This window comes from Phyllobates terribilis, unplaced genomic scaffold (assembly GCF_046119375.1).
Source record: "Phyllobates terribilis strain yellow unplaced genomic scaffold, ASM4611937v1 Scaffold_223__1_contigs__length_3252167, whole genome shotgun sequence".
Taxonomy (NCBI): domain Eukaryota; kingdom Metazoa; phylum Chordata; class Amphibia; order Anura; family Dendrobatidae; genus Phyllobates; species Phyllobates terribilis.
This window is the reverse complement of record NW_027362983.1, coordinates 3,132,876-3,150,915: the sequence shown is the minus strand read 5'-3', so window position 1 is coordinate 3,150,915 and position 18,040 is coordinate 3,132,876. Positions and strand designations below refer to the sequence as shown.

Sequence of the window (18,040 nt, the reverse complement as noted above, 5' to 3'; positions counted from 1 at the left end):
CCCGGTACTGCCCAAGGTGCCCCTTCGTGGAGGAAACATCTTTGCACACTTTTTGGGACTGCGGATTTGCACAGCGCCTATTGACTGCACTTGAGGACGACCTGAGGAACTCTGTCCCCAGGGCGAGCCTATCGCACCATTCTGTGCTTTACGGACTCTTCCCTGGGGTTCATACCGTCGGAGCCATCCAGGAGGCTTGGCGCCTTATGAACTGCTTCAAGGATGCCGTTTGGGTCGCCAGGAACCGGCTCATCTTGAGGAGGGAGAGGATGTCCATCCAGGACTGCCGCAGGCTGATCCACAGCCTGCTCAGAGACTATTCCATCATGGACGGTCCGGAGGACGAGGACGAGGACTAAACCCCTCCTCCCCCTCTCCCCTTATGTGTCTTGTCTTTCAATAAAGCTTCGGGCCTGTGATTTTCCCCTCCCCATCCCCTTTTTCCCAATCCCCATCCCTTATCACGGTTCGTCGTACTGTATTGATTGACATGCTTTTTCTTTCAGATTGAGTGTTTTGTGTAGCATAGGGGTGTGATGTGTCTAGTTAGTGCGTCGTATCCTCATGCTATGTAAATATGATGTAGAATTCTGTGTGTACTGGGCTGCGGCACTGTACACTGTCTGTTAACTTATTTTTTGTGCTAATAAAAGATATATTCAATCAAAAAAATCTGTTCTTATCAGTTTAATATCTGATACGTCCCCTATCTGGGGACCATATATTAAATGGATTTTTAGAACAGGGAGATGGAAAAAGAGCTTGCTCTGTCCACTCCACGCATTGACCTGGTATTGCAGTATCTCCAGGACCGGTGCACCCCTTCTTTAATGCAGTTTCTAAAATCAGAAAGAATTGAATTCAATGTTTTTTGTTCATTTTGCTTGTTTGTCGGATTTGGGGATGGACTCTTTGGCTTTGCTTTTCTTCTCCTCATTGGATTTTTCATGTTCAAAGTTGCAGAAGCCAGATTACAAGCTCATTTTGGTTCAACTTCAGCAACTGTGCATTGCATTGCCATGTAATGTGATGCAATGCTATCTTTCTAGCTCTCCCTTTTTACTTCCTTTTGGATAAACAGACATATTAGGCAAGCATTTTGGAGCTTTCACCTAAATAACTACAGGTGGTGAGATAAGCTGCACAATATAATTGACCTTTCAGTATATTGTTGCACACACACCATCTATTTAGCAAATGCCCTTGTTATCAACAGCAGCCTTTTAAACTCACCTGAGCTAACAGGTATGTGCGCTGGTTACTCTGCTGCGCTTAAAATTTCTTTTTTGGTTTGCTACAATGCCTTTTCTGAAACGTTGTCTCCTTCTGCTGGAACACTGACTTCTTTCATTTAATGCCTGCAGACTATAAAAGAGAACCCAACCCAAAAAGTTTGGTTGATTAGTCTGTGGCATTCTGTTAAACTGTTGCTTATGGCGGTCTCTGTGAGCTTCTCAGCGACATTCAGCCAGCCAGGTATCCTGCCTGCAGTAGATGGAATGTGGCAATGGAACGCTGGCTGCGCGTGTCATAATAGGCTCTGAGCCTTTATATACCTGTGCACAGCAGCAGCCACCTTCAGTCTGCTGCTGGACAGCCAGCAGCAGCAGCAGCAGGAGAGGTATGTAATCAGGAGCCCTCCTGCTAAGGGTAGACAGCTGCTCGTTCCACCCCACCCCCCGCCTTAATTGGTTCTCCTCCCTTCCAACGGTGTTGAGGCGGGTGGGAACAGCAGGGGGTGAAGGTGCTGTGTTTAAAGAGGTGGAGTTATGCAGATCTAAAACGCGTGGATTGCAGCAGCAGCAAGCCGAAAAGTGCAGGCATGTAAGGGATCTAGAGGTTGACAACATGTCTTCTTAACGGGAGTCCAGGAGCTCATCTCCACAAATGGACTTTTCAGGATCCTTGGGTGGCTCCGTAGTTTGAAACCAATTCTGGTTATCGCTTCTCGGCCTTTTGGCTAAGATCAAGTGTAGTATCTGTTCTTATCAACTGGAGGGACTCAAGCCCGACTTGTGGAAGCCCAAAACTATCCACAAGCTAATCAGAGCCAAGGATGACGTGGAGAACATCACAGGACTTCACCAGAACACGCTGGAGACTGTGTGGACAAATGTGTCATCTGACAGGCTGACCAACGGGCACAAGGACTTGTCGTGGATGGCGATTCAGGGCGGACTGCCCGTCCGGTCATTCTTGCATGCCCGGAACCTGTGCAAGACCCGGTACTGCCCAAGGTGCCCCTTCGTGGAGGAAACATCTTTGCACACTTTTTGGGACTGCGGATTTGCACAGCGCCTATTGACTGCACTTGAGGACGACCTGAGGAACTCTGTCCCCAGGGCGAGCCTATCGCACCATTCTGTGCTTTACGGACTCTTCCCTGGGGTTCATACCGTCGGAGCCATCCAGGAGGCTTGGCGCCTTATGAACTGCTTCAAGGATGCCGTTTGGGTCGCCAGGAACCGGCTCATCTTGAGGAGGGAGAGGATGTCCATCCAGGACTGCCGCAGGCTGATCCACAGCCTGCTCAGAGACTATTCCATCATGGACGGTCCGGAGGACGAGGACGAGGACTAAACCCCTCCTCCCCCTCTCCCCTTATGTGTCTTGTCTTTCAATAAAGCTTCGGGCCTGTGATTTTCCCCTCCCCATCCCCTTTTTCCCAATCCCCATCCCTTATCACGGTTCGTCGTACTGTATTGATTGACATGCTTTTTCTTTCAGATTGAGTGTTTTGTGTAGCATAGGGGTGTGATGTGTCTAGTTAGTGCGTCGTATCCTCATGCTATGTAAATATGATGTAGAATTCTGTGTGTACTGGGCTGCGGCACTGTACACTGTCTGTTAACTTATTTTTTGTGCTAATAAAAGATATATTCAATCAAAAAAATCTGTTCTTATCAGTTTAATATCTGATACGTCCCCTATCTGGGGACCATATATTAAATGGATTTTTAGAACAGGGAGATGGAAAAAGAGCTTGCTCTGTCCACTCCACGCATTGACCTGGTATTGCAGTATCTCCAGGACCGGTGCACCCCTTCTTTAATGCAGTTTCTAAAATCAGAAAGAATTGAATTCAATGTTTTTTGTTCATTTTGCTTGTTTGCGGGTTTGGGGATGGACTCTTTGGCTTTGCTTTTCTTCTCCTCATTGGATTTTTCATGTTCAAAGTTGCAGAAGCCAGATTACAAGCTCATTTTGGTTCAACTTCAGCAACTGTGCATTGCATTGCCATGTAATGTGATGCAATGCTATCTTTCTAGCTCTCCCTTTTTACTTCCTTTTGGATAAACAGACATATTAGGCAAGCATTTTGGAGCTTTCACCTAAATAACTACAGGTGGTGAGATAAGCTGCACAATATAATTGACCTTTCAGTATATTGTTGCACACACACCATCTATTTAGCAAATGCCCTTGTTATCAACAGCAGCCTTTTAAACTCACCTGAGCTAACAGGTATGTGCGCTGGTTACTCTGCTGCGCTTAAAATTTCTTTTTTGGTTTGCTACAATGCCTTTTCTGAAACGTTGTCTCCTTCTGCTGGAACACTGACTTCTTTCATTTAATGCCTGCAGACTATAAAAGAGAACCCAACCCAAAAAGTTTGGTTGATTAGTCTGTGGCATTCTGTTAAACTGTTGCTTATGGCGGTCTCTGTGAGCTTCTCAGCGACATTCAGCCAGCCAGGTATCCTGCCTGCAGTAGATGGATTGTGGCAATGGAACGCTGGCTGCGCGTGTCATAATAGGCTCTGAGCCTTTATATACCTGTGCACAGCAGCAGCCACCTTCAGTCTGCTGCTGGACAGCCAGCAGCAGCAGCAGCAGGAGAGGTATGTAATCAGGAGCCCTCCTGCTAAGGGTAGACAGCTGCTCGTTCCACCCCACCCCCCGCCTTAATTGGTTCTCCTTCCTTCCAACGGTGTTGAGGCGGGTGGGAACAGCAGGGGGTGAAGGTGCTGTGTTTAAAGAGGTGGAGTTATGCAGATCTAAAACGCGTGGATTGCAGCAGCAGCAAGCCGAAAAGTGCAGGCATGTAAGGGATCTAGAGGTTGACAACATGTCTTCTTAACGGGAGTCCAGGAGCTCATCTCCACAAATGGACTTTTCAGGATCCTTGGGTGGCTCCGTAGTTTGAAACCAATTCTGGTTATCGCTTCTCGGCCTTTTGGCTAAGATCAAGTGTAGTATCTGTTCTTATCAGTTTAATATCTGATACGTCCCCTATCTGGGGACCATATATTAAATGGATTTTTAGAACAGGGAGATGGAAAAAGAGCTTGCTCTGTCCACTCCACGCATTGACCTGGTATTGCAGTATCTCCAGGACCGGTGCACCCCTTCTTTAATGCAGTTTCTAAAATCAGAAAGAATTGAATTCAATGTTTTTTGTTCATTTTGCTTGTTTGTCGGATTTGGGGATGGACTCTTTGGCTTTGCTTTTCTTCTCCTCATTGGATTTTTCATGTTCAAAGTTGCAGAAGCCAGATTACAAGCTCATTTTGGTTCAACTTCAGCAACTGTGCATTGCATTGCCATGTAATGTGATGCAATGCTATCTTTCTAGCTCTCCCTTTTTACTTCCTTTTGGATAAACAGACATATTAGGCAAGCATTTTGGAGCTTTCACCTAAATAACTACAGGTGGTGAGATAAGCTGCACAATATAATTGACCTTTCAGTATATTGTTGCACACACACCATCTATTTAGCATATGCCCTTGTTATCAACAGCAGCCTTTTAAACTCACCTGAGCTAACAGGTATGTGCGCTGGTTACTCTGCTGCGCTTAAAATTTCTTTTTTGGTTTGCTACAATGCCTTTTCTGAAACGTTGTCTCCTTCTGCTGGAACACTGACTTCTTTCATTTAATGCCTGCAGACTATAAAAGAGAACCCAACCCAAAAAGTTTGGTTGATTAGTCTGTGGCATTCTGTTAAACTGTTGCTTATGGCGGTCTCTGTGAGCTTCTCAGCGACATTCAGCCAGCCAGGTATCCTGCCTGCAGTAGATGGAATGTGGCAATGGAACGCTGGCTGCGCGTGTCATAATAGGCTCTGAGCCTTTATATACCTGTGCACAGCAGCAGCCACCTTCAGTCTGCTGCTGGACAGCCAGCAGCAGCAGCAGCAGGAGAGGTATGTAATCAGGAGCCCTCCTGCTAAGGGTAGACAGCTGCTCGTTCCACCCCACCCCCCGCCTTAATTGGTTCTCTGCCCTTCCAACGGTGTTGAGGCGGGTGGGAACAGCAGGGGGTGAAGGTGCTGTGTTTAAAGAGGTGGAGTTATGCAGATCTAAAACGCGTGGATTGCAGCAGCAGCAAGCCGAAAAGTGCAGGCATGTAAGGGATCTAGAGGTTGACAACATGTCTTCTTAACGGGAGTCCAGGAGCTCATCTCCACAAATGGACTTTTCAGGATCCTTGGGTGGCTCCGTAGTTTGAAACCAATTCTGGTTATCGCTTCTCGGCCTTTTGGCTAAGATCAAGTGTAGTATCTGTTCTTATCAGTTTAATATCTGATACGTCCCCTATCTGGGGACCATATATTAAATGGATTTTTAGAACAGGGAGATGGAAAAAGAGCTTGCTCTGTCCACTCCACGCATTGACCTGGTATTGCAGTATCTCCAGGACCGGTGCACCCCTTCTTTAATGCAGTTTCTAAAATCAGAAAGAATTGAATTCAATGTTTTTTGTTCATTTTGCTTGTTTGTCGGATTTGGGGATGGACTCTTTGGCTTTGCTTTTCTTCTCCTCATTGGATTTTTCATGTTCAAAGTTGCAGAAGCCAGATTACAAGCTCATTTTGGTTCAACTTCAGCAACTGTGCATTGCATTGCCATGTAATGTGATGCAATGCTATCTTTCTAGCTCTCCCTTTTTACTTCCTTTTGGATAAACAGACATATTAGGCAAGCATTTTGGAGCTTTCACCTAAATAACTACAGGTGGTGAGATAAGCTGCACAATATAATTGACCTTTCAGTATATTGTTGCACACACACCATCTATTTAGCAAATGCCCTTGTTATCAACAGCAGCCTTTTAAACTCACCTGAGCTAACAGGTATGTGCGCTGGTTACTCTGCTGCGCTTAAAATTTCTTTTTTGGTTTGCTACAATGCCTTTTCTGAAACGTTGTCTCCTTCTGCTGGAACACTGACTTCTTTCATTTAATGCCTGCAGACTATAAAAGAGAACCCAACCCAAAAAGTTTGGTTGATTAGTCTGTGGCATTCTGTTAAACTGTTGCTTATGGCGGTCTCTGTGAGCTTCTCAGCGACATTCAGCCAGCCAGGTATCCTGCCTGCAGTAGATGGAATGTGGCAATGGAACGCTGGCTGCGCGTGTCATAATAGGCTCTGAGCCTTTATATACCTGTGCACAGCAGCAGCCACCTTCAGTCTGCTGCTGGACAGCCAGCAGCAGCAGCAGCAGGAGAGGTATGTAATCAGGAGCCCTCCTGCTAAGGGTAGACAGCTGCTCGTTCCACCCCACCCCCCGCCTTAATTGGTTCTCCTCCCTTCCAACGGTGTTGAGGCGGGTGGGAACAGCAGGGGGTGAAGGTGCTGTGTTTAAAGAGGTGGAGTTATGCAGATCTAAAACGCGTGGATTGCAGCAGCAGCAAGCCGAAAAGTGCAGGCATGTAAGGGATCTAGAGGTTGACAACATGTCTTCTTAACGGGAGTCCAGGAGCTCATCTCCACAAATGGACTTTTCAGGATCCTTGGGTGGCTCCGTAGTTTGAAACCAATTCTGGTTATCGCTTCTCGGCCTTTTGGCTAAGATCAAGTGTAGTATCTGTTCTTATCAGTTTAATATCTGATACGTCCCCTATCTGGGGACCATATATTAAATGGATTTTTAGAACAGGGAGATGGAAAAAGAGCTTGCTCTGTCCACTCCACGCATTGACCTGGTATTGCAGTATCTCCAGGACCGGTGCACCCCTTCTTTAATGCAGTTTCTAAAATCAGAAAGAATTGAATTCAATGTTTTTTGTTCATTTTGCTTGTTTGTCGGATTTGGGGATGGACTCTTTGGCTTTGCTTTTCTTCTCCTCATTGGATTTTTCATGTTCAAAGTTGCAGAAGCCAGATTACAAGCTCATTTTGGTTCAACTTCAGCAACTGTGCATTGCATTGCCATGTAATGTGATGCAATGCTATCTTTCTAGCTCTCCCTTTTTACTTCCTTTTGGATAAACAGACATATTAGGCAAGCATTTTGGAGCTTTCACCTAAATAACTACAGGTGGTGAGATAAGCTGCACAATATAATTGACCTTTCAGTATATTGTTGCACACACACCATCTATTTAGCAAATGCCCTTGTTATCAACAGCAGCCTTTTAAACTCACCTGAGCTAACAGGTATGTGCGCTGGTTACTCTGCTGCGCTTAAAATTTCTTTTTTGGTTTGCTACAATGCCTTTTCTGAAACGTTGTCTCCTTCTGCTGGAACACTGACTTCTTTCATTTAATGCCTGCAGACTATAAAAGAGAACCCAACCCAAAAAGTTTGGTTGATTAGTCTGTGGCATTCTGTTAAACTGTTGCTTATGGCGGTCTCTGTGAGCTTCTCAGCGACATTCAGCCAGCCAGGTATCCTGCCTGCAGTAGATGGAATGTGGCAATGGAACGCTGGCTGCGCGTGTCATAATAGGCTCTGAGCCTTTATATACCTGTGCACAGCAGCAGCCACCTTCAGTCTGCTGCTGGACAGCCAGCAGCAGCAGCAGCAGGAGAGGTATGTAATCAGGAGCCCTCCTGCTAAGGGTAGACAGCTGCTCGTTCCACCCCACCCCCCGCCTTAATTGGTTCTCCTCCCTTCCAACGGTGTTGAGGCGGGTGGGAACAGCAGGGGGTGAAGGTGCTGTGTTTAAAGAGGTGGAGTTATGCAGATCTAAAACGCGTGGATTGCAGCAGCAGCAAGCCGAAAAGTGCAGGCATGTAAGGGATCTAGAGGTTGACAACATGTCTTCTTAACGGGAGTCCAGGAGCTCATCTCCACAAATGGACTTTTCAGGATCCTTGGGTGGCTCCGTAGTTTGAAACCAATTCTGGTTATCGCTTCTCGGCCTTTTGGCTAAGATCAAGTGCAGTGATTTAGCGATTGCTGCCTTGGTTTTGGTTGGAGGTGTCTAGGGTACCTGGCTCGTCGGCCTTGGGGGATCGTCCTTACCTAATTGTGGGGACTTCACCCCCTTGCTGCTATAGGCGTGTCGGCTTAGTCCCCAGACAACGGGAAGTGATCATACTCGCTCCTTCTGTGTGTTGGAGTGGAGATTACGCTCATTCTGTTGGAGAATCATGGCAACAGAGGCGGAGTTGTGGCCGAAGTTGGAGGTTCCAGAACATGCACGTGTGGAGACCGCTTTCCGGATTTTTGTCCGGAGAGACTGTCAGAAGGTTAAGGACTTTCGGTTTATTATGAAGGAGATCATCTTGGGTGTCGCAAAGGTGAATAAAGAAGACATCGTGGCAGTTATGGATTATCCCCAAAAGGGTGTCTATGACGTGTTTTTTGAGTCTAGGAAGATTTTGGAGAACTATATGGATTCTTTTGATGAATTGAGACATGAGAAGTTTGTTGGAATTCGGTTTCAACGTCACGTATTTAGTAGTGAAAAGATGGTGACAGTGAAAATGTTTTCACCACTGGTTCCAGAAGAGGACATTGTCACGTTTTTGAGTGGTTTTGCCAAGTCTGTAGTATCAAAAGGTAAAGTAATGAATGAATTCGGAGTATGGACGGGAAAGTGGAAATTTTTTGTGGAATTTAACATGAACAAGGATAGGAGTTTTTCCTACCCGCCTCAAAGGTTTAAGCTTGGTAAAGTAAGTGGGAATTTATTCTTTAATGGGATGGATTCCTTTTGTTCAATTTGTGAGGTATATGGTCATAAACGTGAAGACTGTACTGCAGAAAAGTGTTGGAAGTGTAAAGCGGAAGGACATGTTTCTAAATCATGTCCAGTAGAAAGGAATAAGTGTAACCTGTGTATGGAAATTGGGCATAGGTTTAAGGAATGCCCAAAGAGAAAGAGTAATAAGGAGAAGATGGAAAGTGCAAAGGCGGAAAAGAAAGAAAAAAAGAAGACGGTAGAGGTTCAGAGGCAAACAGAAGAGGAGGAAGCTGATAAAGAAATGGACAAAGTTAAAAAAGGAATTGCGGAAATGAAGGGAAGTGGTGTGTGTTTTGAAGCTTTTTTTCCAAAGGTAATCGCAAGTGTGAAGGCAAATAAAGAGAGGTTTTTTGAAACCTATAAGGTGGGAAGGACATGGATAGATTATGTGAATACAAACTTTGAATCTTTCTCGCAAGAGAAAGGACTGTTGGAGTATCTAACATATTATGCGTTGAAGGGAGGAATGCAGTAATGTGTTTTGTTTCCTTCCTCTATATATTATGTGTCTGAGAGGAAATACTGGTTGTTGTTTTGTTTTTTTTGTATATGCATTAAATAATGTTTTTTTGTTTTAAAATGACACGATGATGGATTTGGTCCATCACCGTTTTCAGAAGTATGGAATCGAGATGGTACTTGTAATCTGAGTGTTAAGAAAAAAAAAAAAAAAAAAATCTGTTCTTATCAGTTTAATATCTGATACGTCCCCTATCTGGGGACCATATATTAAATGGATTTTTAGAACAGGGAGATGGAAAAAGAGCTTGCTCTGTCCACTCCACGCATTGACCTGGTATTGCAGTATCTCCAGGACCGGTGCACCCCTTCTTTAATGCAGTTTCTAAAATCAGAAAGAATTGAATTCAATGTTTTTTGTTCATTTTGCTTGTTTGTCGGATTTTGGGATGGACTCTTTGGCTTTGCTTTTCTTCTCCTCATTGGATTTTTCATGTTCAAAGTTGCAGAAGCCAGATTACAAGCTCATTTTGGTTCAACTTCAGCAACTGTGCATTGCATTGCCATGTAATGTGATGCAATGCTATCTTTCTAGCTCTCCCTTTTTACTTCCTTTTGGATAAACAGACATATTAGGCAAGCATTTTGGAGCTTTCACCTAAATAACTACAGGTGGTGAGATAAGCTGCACAATATAATTGACCTTTCAGTATATTGTTGCACACACACCATCTATTTAGCAAATGCCCTTGTTATCAACAGCAGCCTTTTAAACTCACCTGAGCTAACAGGTATGTGCGCTGGTTACTCTGCTGCGCTTAAAATTTCTTTTTTGGTTTGCTACAATGCCTTTTCTGAAACGTTGTCTCCTTCTGCTGGAACACTGACTTCTTTCATTTAATGCCTGCAGACTATAAAAGAGAACCCAACCCAAAAAGTTTGGTTGATTAGTCTGTGGCATTCTGTTAAACTGTTGCTTATGGCGGTCTCTGTGAGCTTCTCAGCGACATTCAGCCAGCCAGGTATCCTGCCTGCAGTAGATGGAATGTGGCAATGGAACGCTGGCTGCGAGTGTCATAATAGGCTCTGAGCCTTTATATACCTGTGCACAGCAGCAGCCACCTTCAGTCTGCTGCTGGACAGCCAGCAGCAGCAGCAGCAGGAGAGGTATGTAATCAGGAGCCCTCCTGCTAAGGGTAGACAGCTGCTCGTTCCACCCCACCCCCCGCCTTAATTGGTTCTCCTCCCTTCCAACGGTGTTGAGGCGGGTGGGAACAGCAGGGGGTGAAGGTGCTGTGTTTAAAGAGGTGGAGTTATGCAGATCTAAAACGCGTGGATTGCAGCAGCAGCAAGCCGAAAAGTGCAGGCATGTAAGGGATCTAGAGGTTGACAACATGTCTTCTTAACGGGAGTCCAGGAGCTCATCTCCACAAATGGACTTTTCAGGATCCTTGGGTGGCTCCGTAGTTTGAAACCAATTCTGGTTATCGCTTCTCGGCCTTTTGGCTAAGATCAAGTGTAGTATCTGTTCTTATCAGTTTAATATCTGATACGTCCCCTATCTGGGGACCATATATTAAATGGATTTTTAGAACAGGGAGATGGAAAAAGAGCTTGCTCTGTCCACTCCACGCATTGACCTGGTATTGCAGTATCTCCAGGACCGGTGCACCCCTTCTTTAATGCAGTTTCTAAAATCAGAAAGAATTGAATTCAATGTTTTTTGTTCATTTTGCTTGTTTGTCGGATTTGGGGATGGACTCTTTGGCTTTGCTTTCCTTCTCCTCATTGGATTTTTCATGTTCAAAGTTGCAGAAGCCAGATTACAAGCTCATTTTGGTTCAACTTCAGCAACTGTGCATTGCATTGCCATGTAATGTGATGCAATGCTATCTTTCTAGCTCTCCCTTTTTACTTCCTTTTGGATAAACAGACATATTAGGCAAGCATTTTGGAGCTTTCACCTAAATAACTACAGGTGGTGAGATAAGCTGCACAATATAATTGACCTTTCAGTATATTGTTGCACACACACCATCTATTTAGCAAATGCCCTTGTTATCAACAGCAGCCTTTTAAACTCACCTGAGCTAACAGGTATGTGCGCTGGTTACTCTGCTGCGCTTAAAATTTCTTTTTTGGTTTGCTACAATGCCTTTTCTGAAACGTTGTCTCCTTCTGCTGGAACACTGACTTCTTTCATTTAATGCCTGCAGACTATAAAAGAGAACCCAACCCAAAAAGTTTGGTTGATTAGTCTGTGGCATTCTGTTAAACTGTTGCTTATGGCGGTCTCTGTGAGCTTCTCAGCGACATTCAGGCAGCCAGGTATCCTGCCTGCAGTAGATGGAATGTGGCAATGGAACGCTGGCTGCGCGTGTCATAATAGGCTCTGAGCCTTTATATACCTGTGCACAGCAGCAGCCACCTTCAGTCTGCTGCTGGACAGCCAGCAGCAGCAGCAGCAGGAGAGGTATGTAATCAGGAGCCCTCCTGCTAAGGGTAGACAGCTGCTCGTTCCACCCCACCCCCCGCCTTAATTGGTTCTCCTCCCTTCCAACGGTGTTGAGGCGGGTGGGAACAGCAGGGGGTGAAGGTGCTGTGTTTAAAGAGGTGGAGTTATGCAGATCTAAAACGCGTGGATTGCAGCAGCAGCAAGCCGAAAAGTGCAGGCATGTAAGGGATCTAGAGGTTGACATCATGTCTTCTTAACGGGAGTCCAGGAGCTCATCTCCACAAATGGACTTTTCAGGATCCTTGGGTGGCTCCGTAGTTTGAAACCAATTCTGGTTATCGCTTCTCGGCCTTTTGGCTAAGATCAAGTGTAGTATCTGTTCTTATCAGTTTAATATCTGATACGTCCCCTATCTGGGGACCATATATTAAATGGATTTTTAGAACAGGGAGATGGAAAAAGAGCTTGCTCTGTCCACTCCACGCATTGACCTGGTATTGCAGTATCTCCAGGACCGGTGCACCCCTTCTTTAATGCAGTTTCTAAAATCAGAAAGAATTGAATTCAATGTTTTTTGTTCATTTTGCTTGTTTGTCGGATTTGGGGATGGACTCTTTGGCTTTGCTTTCCTTCTCCTCATTGGATTTTTCATGTTCAAAGTTGCAGAAGCCAGATTACAAGCTCATTTTGGTTCAACTTCAGCAACTGTGCATTGCATTGCCATGTAATGTGATGCAATGCTATCTTTCTAGCTCTCCCTTTTTACTTCCTTTTGGATAAACAGACATATTAGGCAAGCATTTTGGAGCTTTCACCTAAATAACTACAGGTGGTGAGATAAGCTGCACAATATAATTGACCTTTCAGTATATTGTTGCACACACACCATCTATTTAGCAAATGCCCTTGTTATCAACAGCAGCCTTTTAAACTCACCTGAGCTAACAGGTATGTGCGCTGGTTACTCTGCTGCGCTTAAAATTTCTTTTTTGGTTTGCTACAATGCCTTTTCTGAAACGTTGTCTCCTTCTGCTGGAACACTGACTTCTTTCATTTAATGCCTGCAGACTATAAAAGAGAACCCAACCCAAAAAGTTTGGTTGATTAGTCTGTGGCATTCTGTTAAACTGTTGCTTATGGCGGTCTCTGTGAGCTTCTCAGCGACATTCAGCCAGCCAGGTATCCTGCCTGCAGTAGATGGAATGTGGCAATGGAACGCTGGCTGCGTGTGTCATAATAGGCTCTGAGCCTTTATATACCTGTGCACAGCAGCAGCCACCTTCAGTCTGCTGCTGGACAGCCAGCAGCAGCAGCAGCAGGAGAGGTATGTAATCAGGAGCCCTCCTGCTAAGGGTAGACAGCTGCTCGTTCCACCCCACCCCCCGCCTTAATTGGTTCTCCTCCCTTCCAACGGTGTTGAGGCGGGTGGGAACAGCAGGGGGTGAAGGTGCTGTGTTTAAAGAGGTGGAGTTATGCAGATCTAAAACGCGTGGATTGCAGCAGCAGCAAGCCGAAAAGTGCAGGCATGTAAGGGATCTAGAGGTTGACAACATGTCTTCTTAACGGGAGTCCAGGAGCTCATCTCCACAAATGGACTTTTCAGGATCCTTGGGTGGCTCCGTAGTTTGAAACCAATTCTGGTTATCGCTTCTCGGCCTTTTGGCTAAGATCAAGTGTAGTATCTGTTCTTATCAGTTTAATATCTGATATGTCCCCTATCTGGGGACCATATATTAAATGGATTTTTAGAACAGGGAGATGGAAAAAGAGCTTGCTCTGTCCACTCCACGCATTGACCTGGTATTGCAGTATCTCCAGGACCGGTGCACCCCTTCTTTAATGCAGTTTCTAAAATCAGAAAGAATTGAATTCAATGTTTTTTGTTCATTTTGCTTGTTTGTCGGATTTGGGGATGGACTCTTTGGCTTTGCTTTTCTTCTCCTCATTGGATTTTTCATGTTCAAAGTTGCAGAAGCCAGATTACAAGCTCATTTTGGTTCAACTTCAGCAACTGTGCATTGCATTGCCATGTAATGTGATGCAATGCTATCTTTCTAGCTCTCCCTTTTTACTTCCTTTTGGATAAACAGACATATTAGGCAAGCATTTTGGAGCTTTCACCTAAATAACTACAGGTGGTGAGATAAGCTGCACAATATAATTGACCTTTCAGTATATTGTTGCACACACACCATCTATTTAGCAAATGCCCTTGTTATCAACAGCAGCCTTTTAAACTCACCTGAGCTAACAGGTATGTGCGCTGGTTACTCTGCTGCGCTTAAAATTTCTTTTTTGGTTTGCTACAATGCCTTTTCTGAAACGTTGTCTCCTTCTGCTGGAACACTGACTTCTTTCATTTAATGCCTGCAGACTATAAAAGAGAACCCAACCCAAAAAGTTTGGTTGATTAGTCTGTGGCATTCTGTTAAACTGTTGCTTATGGCGGTCTCTGTGAGCTTCTCAGCGACATTCAGCCAGCCAGGTATCCTGCCTGCAGTAGATGGAATGTGGCAATGGAACGCTGGCTGCGCGTGTCATAATAGGCTCTGAGCCTTTATATACCTGTGCACAGCAGCAGCCACCTTCAGTCTGCTGCTGGACAGCCAGCAGCAGCAGCAGCAGGAGAGGTATGTAATCAGGAGCCCTCCTGCTAAGGGTAGACAGCTGCTCGTTCCACCCCACCCCCCGCCTTAATTGGTTCTCCTCCCTTCCAACGGTGTTGAGGCGGGTGGGAACAGCAGGGGGTGAAGGTGCTGTGTTTAAAGAGGTGGAGTTATGCAGATCTAAAACGCGTGGATTGCAGCAGCAGCAAGCCGAAAAGTGCAGGCATGTAAGGGATCTAGAGGTTGACAACATGTCTTCTTAACGGGAGTCCAGGAGCTCATCTCCACAAATGGACTTTTCAGGATCCTTGGGTGGCTCCGTAGTTTGAAACCAATTCTGGTTATCGCTTCTCGGCCTTTTGGCTAAGATCAAGTGTAGTATCTGTTCTTATCAGTTTAATATCTGATACGTCCCCTATCTGGGGACCATATATTAAATGGATTTTTAGAACAGGGAGATGGAAAAAGAGCTTGCTCTGTCCACTCCACGCATTGACCTGGTATTGCAGTATCTCCAGGACCGGTGCACCCCTTCTTTAATGCAGTTTCTAAAATCAGAAAGAATTGAATTCAATGTTTTTTGTTCATTTTGCTTGTTTGTCGGATTTGGGGATGGACTCTTTGGCTTTGCTTTTCTTCTCCTCATTGGATTTTTCATGTTCAAAGTTGCAGAAGCCAGATTACAAGCTCATTTTGGTTCAACTTCAGCAACTGTGCATTGCATTGCCATGTAATGTGATGCAATGCTATCTTTCTAGCTCTCCCTTTTTACTTCCTTTTGGATAAACAGACATATTAGGCAAGCATTTTGGAGCTTTCACCTAAATAACTACAGGTGGTGAGATAAGCTGCACAATATAATTGACCTTTCAGTATATTGTTGCACACACACCATCTATTTAGCAAATGCCCTTGTTATCAACAGCAGCCTTTTAAACTCACCTGAGCTAACAGGTATGTGCGCTGGTTACTCTGCTGCGCTTAAAATTTCTTTTTTGGTTTGCTACAATGCCTTTTCTGAAACGTTGTCTCCTTCTGCTGGAACACTGACTTCTTTCATTTAATGCCTGCAGACTATAAAAGAGAACCCAACCCAAAAAGTTTGGTTGATTAGTCTGTGGCATTCTGTTAAACTGTTGCTTATGGCGGTCTCTGTGAGCTTCTCAGCGACATTCAGCCAGCCAGGTATCCTGCCTGCAGTAGATGGAATGTGGCAATGGAACGCTGGCTGCGCGTGTCATAATAGGCTCTGAGCCTTTATATACCTGTGCACAGCAGCAGCCACCTTCAGTTTGCTGCTGGACAGCCAGCAGCAGCAGCAGCAGGAGAGGTATGTAATCAGGAGCCCTCCTGCTAAGGGTAGACAGCTGCTCGTTCCACCCCACCCCCCGCCTTAATTGGTTCTCCTCCCTTCCAACGGTGTTGAGGGGGGTGGGAACAGCAGGGGGTGAAGGTGCTGTGTTTAAAGAGGTGGAGTTATGCAGATCTAAAACGCGTGGATTGCAGCAGCAGCAAGCCGAAAAGTGCAGGCATGTAAGGGATCTAGAGGTTGACAACATGTCTTCTTAACGGGAGTCCAGGAGCTCATCTCCACAAATGGACTTTTCAGGATCCTTGGGTGGCTCCGTAGTTTGAAACCAATTCTGGTTATCGCTTCTCGGCCTTTTGGCTAAGATCAAGTGTAGTATCTGTTCTTATCAGTTTAATATCTGATACGTCCCCTATCTGGGGACCATATATTAAATGGATTTTTAGAACAGGGAGATGGAAAAAGAGCTTGCTCTGTCCACTCCACGCATTGACCTGGTATTGCAGTATCTCCAGGACCGGTGCACCCCTTCTTTAATGCAGTTTCTAAAATCAGAAAGAATTGAATTCAATGTTTTTTGTTCATTTTGCTTGTTTGTCGGATTTGGGGATGGACTCTTTGGCTTTGCTTTTCTTCTCCTCATTGGATTTTTCATGTTCAAAGTTGCAGAAGCCAGATTACAAGCTCATTTTGGTTCAACTTCAGCAACTGTGCATTGCATTGCCATGTAATGTGATGCAATGCTATCTTTCTAGCTCTCCCTTTTTACTTCCTTTTGGATAAACAGACATATTAGGCAAGCATTTTGGAGCTTTCACCTAAATAACTACAGGTGGTGAGATAAGCTGCACAATATAATTGACCTTTCAGTATATTGTTGCACACACACCATCTATTTAGCAAATGCCCTTGTTATCAACAGCAGCCTTTTAAACTCACCTGAGCTAACAGGTATGTGCGCTGGTTACTCTGCTGCGCTTAAAATTTCTTTTTTGGTTTGCTACAATGCCTTTTCTGAAACGTTGTCTCCTTCTGCTGGAACACTGACTTCTTTCATTTAATGCCTGCAGACTATAAAAGAGAACCCAACCCAAAAAGTTTGGTTGATTAGTCTGTGGCATTCTGTTAAACTGTTGCTTATGGCGGTCTCTGTGAGCTTCTCAGCGACATTCAGCCAGCCAGGTATCCTGCCTGCAGTAGATGGAATGTGGCAATGGAACGCTGGCTGCGCGTGTCATAATAGGCTCTGAGCCTTTATATACCTGTGCACAGCAGCAGCCACCTTCAGTCTGCTGCTGGACAGCCAGCAGCAGCAGCAGCAGGAGAGGTATGTAATCAGGAGCCCTCCTGCTAAGGGTAGACAGCTGCTCGTTCCACCCCACCCCCCGCCTTAATTGGTTCTCCTCCCTTCCAACGGTGTTGAGGCGGGTGGGAACAGCAGGGGGTGAAGGTGCTGTGTTTAAAGAGGTGGAGTTATGCAGATCTAAAACGCGTGGATTGCAGCAGCAGCAAGCCGAAAAGTGCAGGCATGTAAGGGATCTAGAGGTTGACAACATGTCTTCTTAACGGGAGTCCAGGAGCTCATCTCCACAAATGGACTTTTCAGGATCCTTGGGTGGCTCCGTAGTTTGAAACCAATTCTGGTTATCGCTTCTCGGCCTTTTGGCTAAGATCAAGTGTAGTATCTGTTCTTATCAGTTTAATATCTGATATGTCCCCTATCTGGGGACCATATATTAAATGGATTTTTAGAACAGGGAGATGGAAAAAGAGCTTGCTCTGTCCACTCCACGCATTGACCTGGTATTGCAGTATCTCCAGGACCGGTGCACCCCTTCTTTAATGCAGTTTCTAAAATCAGAAAGAATTGAATTCAATGTTTTTTGTTCATTTTGCTTGTTTGTCGGATTTGGGGATGGACTCTTTGGCTTTGCTTTTCTTCTCCTCATTGGATTTTTCATGTTCAAAGTTGCAGAAGCCAGATTACAAGCTCATTTTGGTTCAACTTCAGCAACTGTGCATTGCATTGCCATGTAATGTGATGCAATGCTATCTTTCTAGCTCTCCCTTTTTACTTCCTTTTGGATAAACAGACATATTAGGCAAGCATTTTGGAGCTTTCACCTAAATAACTACAGGTGGTGAGATAAGCTGCACAATATAATTGACCTTTCAGTATATTGTTGCACACACACCATCTATTTAGCAAATGCCCTTGTTATCAACAGCAGCCTTTTAAACTCACCTGAGCTAACAGGTATGTGCGCTGGTTACTCTGCTGCGCTTAAAATTT

At 44.9% G+C, this 18,040-nt stretch overlaps 12 non-coding genes and 1 pseudogene across 12 annotated transcripts; all 13 read left to right on the top strand.

Annotated features, from left to right (window-relative positions):
- Positions 1-631: 631 nt before the first annotated feature.
- LOC141214924 (U2 spliceosomal RNA) lies at positions 632-825 on the top strand. Its single transcript, XR_012284112.1, has one exon. It is a non-coding gene; the product is annotated as a U2 spliceosomal RNA (small nuclear RNA).
- A 1,115-nt stretch (positions 826-1,940) lies between these two features.
- LOC141214992 (U2 spliceosomal RNA) lies at positions 1,941-2,034 on the top strand (annotated as a pseudogene).
- Positions 2,035-2,852: 818 nt separating this feature from the next.
- Positions 2,853-3,046, top strand: LOC141214923 (U2 spliceosomal RNA). The gene has a single exon (XR_012284111.1). It is a non-coding gene; the product is annotated as a U2 spliceosomal RNA (small nuclear RNA).
- A 1,114-nt stretch (positions 3,047-4,160) lies between these two features.
- Positions 4,161-4,351, top strand: LOC141214800 (U2 spliceosomal RNA). The gene has a single exon (XR_012283994.1). It is a non-coding gene; the product is annotated as a U2 spliceosomal RNA (small nuclear RNA).
- Positions 4,352-5,466: 1,115 nt separating this feature from the next.
- On the top strand, positions 5,467-5,657 carry LOC141214799 (U2 spliceosomal RNA). The gene has a single exon (XR_012283993.1). It is a non-coding gene; the product is annotated as a U2 spliceosomal RNA (small nuclear RNA).
- A 1,115-nt stretch (positions 5,658-6,772) lies between these two features.
- LOC141214798 (U2 spliceosomal RNA) lies at positions 6,773-6,963 on the top strand. The gene has a single exon (XR_012283992.1). It is a non-coding gene; the product is annotated as a U2 spliceosomal RNA (small nuclear RNA).
- A 2,599-nt stretch (positions 6,964-9,562) lies between these two features.
- Positions 9,563-9,748, top strand: LOC141214975 (U2 spliceosomal RNA). Its single transcript, XR_012284149.1, has one exon. It is a non-coding gene; the product is annotated as a U2 spliceosomal RNA (small nuclear RNA).
- Positions 9,749-10,863: 1,115 nt separating this feature from the next.
- Positions 10,864-11,054, top strand: LOC141214797 (U2 spliceosomal RNA). The gene has a single exon (XR_012283991.1). It is a non-coding gene; the product is annotated as a U2 spliceosomal RNA (small nuclear RNA).
- A 1,115-nt stretch (positions 11,055-12,169) lies between these two features.
- On the top strand, positions 12,170-12,360 carry LOC141214796 (U2 spliceosomal RNA). Its single transcript, XR_012283990.1, has one exon. It is a non-coding gene; the product is annotated as a U2 spliceosomal RNA (small nuclear RNA).
- A 1,115-nt stretch (positions 12,361-13,475) lies between these two features.
- On the top strand, positions 13,476-13,666 carry LOC141214534 (U2 spliceosomal RNA). Its single transcript, XR_012283738.1, has one exon. It is a non-coding gene; the product is annotated as a U2 spliceosomal RNA (small nuclear RNA).
- Positions 13,667-14,781: 1,115 nt separating this feature from the next.
- LOC141214795 (U2 spliceosomal RNA) lies at positions 14,782-14,972 on the top strand. The gene has a single exon (XR_012283989.1). It is a non-coding gene; the product is annotated as a U2 spliceosomal RNA (small nuclear RNA).
- A 1,115-nt stretch (positions 14,973-16,087) lies between these two features.
- Positions 16,088-16,278, top strand: LOC141214794 (U2 spliceosomal RNA). Its single transcript, XR_012283988.1, has one exon. It is a non-coding gene; the product is annotated as a U2 spliceosomal RNA (small nuclear RNA).
- A 1,115-nt stretch (positions 16,279-17,393) lies between these two features.
- On the top strand, positions 17,394-17,584 carry LOC141214522 (U2 spliceosomal RNA). Its single transcript, XR_012283727.1, has one exon. It is a non-coding gene; the product is annotated as a U2 spliceosomal RNA (small nuclear RNA).
- The last annotated feature ends 456 nt before the right edge of the window (positions 17,585-18,040 follow it).